The sequence below is a fragment of the Echinops telfairi genome, unplaced genomic scaffold, assembly GCF_000313985.2.
Source record: "Echinops telfairi isolate 266 unplaced genomic scaffold, ASM31398v2 ScPeMD7_7457;HRSCAF=8495, whole genome shotgun sequence".
NCBI classification, from domain to species: Eukaryota; Metazoa; Chordata; class Mammalia; order Afrosoricida; family Tenrecidae; genus Echinops; species Echinops telfairi.
The window spans coordinates 20472655-20475226 of NW_022111357.1; positions in this window are offsets into that span (position 1 = coordinate 20472655).

Sequence of the window (2572 nt, forward strand, 5' to 3'; positions counted from 1 at the left end):
TCTATGCCATATATTAGGGATCTTAAGTTTGTCCCCAGCTTTTCATTGATGATCTTTATGGTTCTAGGTTTCTCCCACCACTTTTAGATTTTGTTAGTGTCTCCATTTTTATTTCATTTGTTAGTGGATTGGGTCCCAGTGGGAGTCAAGCTGTTGGTCAGGGCTAGTCAGCTCTCACCATGTCTTGGGGCGGGAGGATCTATCAGCAAGAGGCTTCATGACATGGCAGCTGGCTTTCCCCAGAACAAATGATTCAAGAGAGCATGTCAGGAGGCAGAATGTTCTTTGGACTTAACTTCAGAATCCATACACCACCCTTTCCACAACATCCTATTTGGTGTTCAGGCCATCCCTATAAAGTGAATAGCAGTGAAGATCATTGTCAGCCATTTTGATGTCTGGTGCCACAATGTGTGTAAGGTGAAAATAGTACAGGAGCTTCTATACTTTCAGATCTAGAATGGACTATTCTTTCTCTCCCCTCAGGACCTTTGCCGACAGCATGTTCCCTTGTTCTAGACCCACTGCTCTTTCCCTCCTAGCTCTTCCTTTCCCCTCCTCACCTTTACATGGCCAGCTAGGAGTCTCCTTTAGGTTTTGATTTAGACAGGGCTCTACCAGGAAGATTTCTGCTTAGTGGAACGCAGTACTTACTATCTGATCTTCTTTTAGGAAGTTACTAAGTCTCTCTCTGTTACTGGAATCAGTTTCTTGTCTTTTACTGTGTTAGCCCAGACTGACTAGAGAACTTTATCTCAAAGAACAATTAATTATACATTAAGAAAACATCCCAGCCCAGTCCAGACCAAGTCCATAAGTCCAATATTACCCCATATGTCAATACTAGTCCATAAATTACTCTTTAGACTCACGCAGCTATGCAATGATGCTGAGTACAGGAAGATCACAGGCCAGTGGGTGGTAAGTCTTGTGGATCCAGTGGTGGTGGAAGTATCTCAGTGCTGGTGTGGGTCTCCACATGACTCTTCCAGTTCCAGGGCTCTGGCTACATCAGTGTAGCTCCATATGGCTTTTCAACAGGAATGTCTTTCAGGGAGACAAGCAGAGAGAGTCTCTCTTACCTCCAGGGAGGAAGATCAAAGTTCCCAGAATCCTCAGAAGGAGGCCATGCCCACACAGAGGCCTCATTGGTTATCGCCCGATTGACAGGCTATACTTCACCCCTTAGCAAGTTGACAGGAGATTTTGTAGCTTCCACATTTACCAAGAGAAAGAATTACTCTGCTCAGACATACAGACATTAGAGAATTTTATTAGGGCTTCCTGAGGTGATGACCAAAAAGCTAGTACAGTCAAGGAAATGGCTTTCCCTAATACATGTAGGGGAGGGGGTCATTATTTAAAGGTTCATGCAAGGCCAGGATGATTCTGGGAATTTCAGGCTGAGCATGCTCTGTCTCCACAAGATGGCATCAGATGCTAGGTATTTTAGGGACTATAGTTCTAAGAACAAAATGAACCAAATTTACTGCCATCAAGTTGATGCAGATTCATAGAGACGCTATAGGACAGGGTAGAACTGCCCCTGTGAGTTTCCAAGACTGTAATTCCATTTTTTTATTTTAAGATTTTTTATTTGCATATTTTTTAAATTGTGCATTCCAATAATTATAATCTTTTTTTTTTTTTAAGCACTCCAGTTAAATTGCATTTTATGCTTGCACAGCACCTTGGGCTGATTTTATTTGAACTCTGTATATTCATCCCCTGTTGGCCCACTAAGCTTCATCCTCCACCAAGATGCAAGCTCTTTTCCTCCCCTGGCAGCCAGACTGGCCGAAGGGAGCAGCAGGCACACCGCCTTTGTTGTCAGTAGTTCTTTGATGTGAAAAGGGGCATGCAAAGTCAGTTAAACTCCATCCCACCTCTGCATCTTACAACAGCTAAAAGAAGGAAGGCAAGGAGGCAGTGCTTGTGGGATGTACTGTGCATATCGGCGCTGCCGCCTTATACGCATTCGCCTGCTTGCTTCTCCGGTTCCAACGTTTCTTTTGAAGGCAATGGATTTTTCTCGCTTGTTCCTGTCTTAGTTTCAGTTTAGCGAATCTCTCCATCTCAGCCATATCGGGTTTGTCAGACATGGTTGTGGAGGAAGTGAGAGAGGAGCGAGGGGAGTGGAGTTCCGGTGTGCTGTGGCCGCCTCCAGTAGACACTGTTAAGTCTTTGCCGGAGTAGAAAGCCCAGTCTCCCTTGGAGGGGTTGGTGGTTTTGACCTAGTGACCTTGTGGATTGCAGGCCAACATGTCACCACAACGCCTCCAGAAATATAGTCTACAAAGTAGCACTGGGTCTCCGTCTCTGAGGCAGTGTCTATGTAAAACAGCTTAGACAGTTTGTTAATAGAAGGTGTGGCTCGAGAAGCTTTGGGGTCTCCACTCTAATTCCACTTACAGTTATATGAAGGATTACTCTCAGCACAGTCTGGTCAAGCAGTCTCCTTTGTGCTCCCCTCCCCTGTAACAACCCAAACTCTGGGCCTAGACCTCCTGTAGAGCACACATGAACAGAGGCTGTTTTCGACCATATTCTGGCCATCCAGAGGCTCACCTCA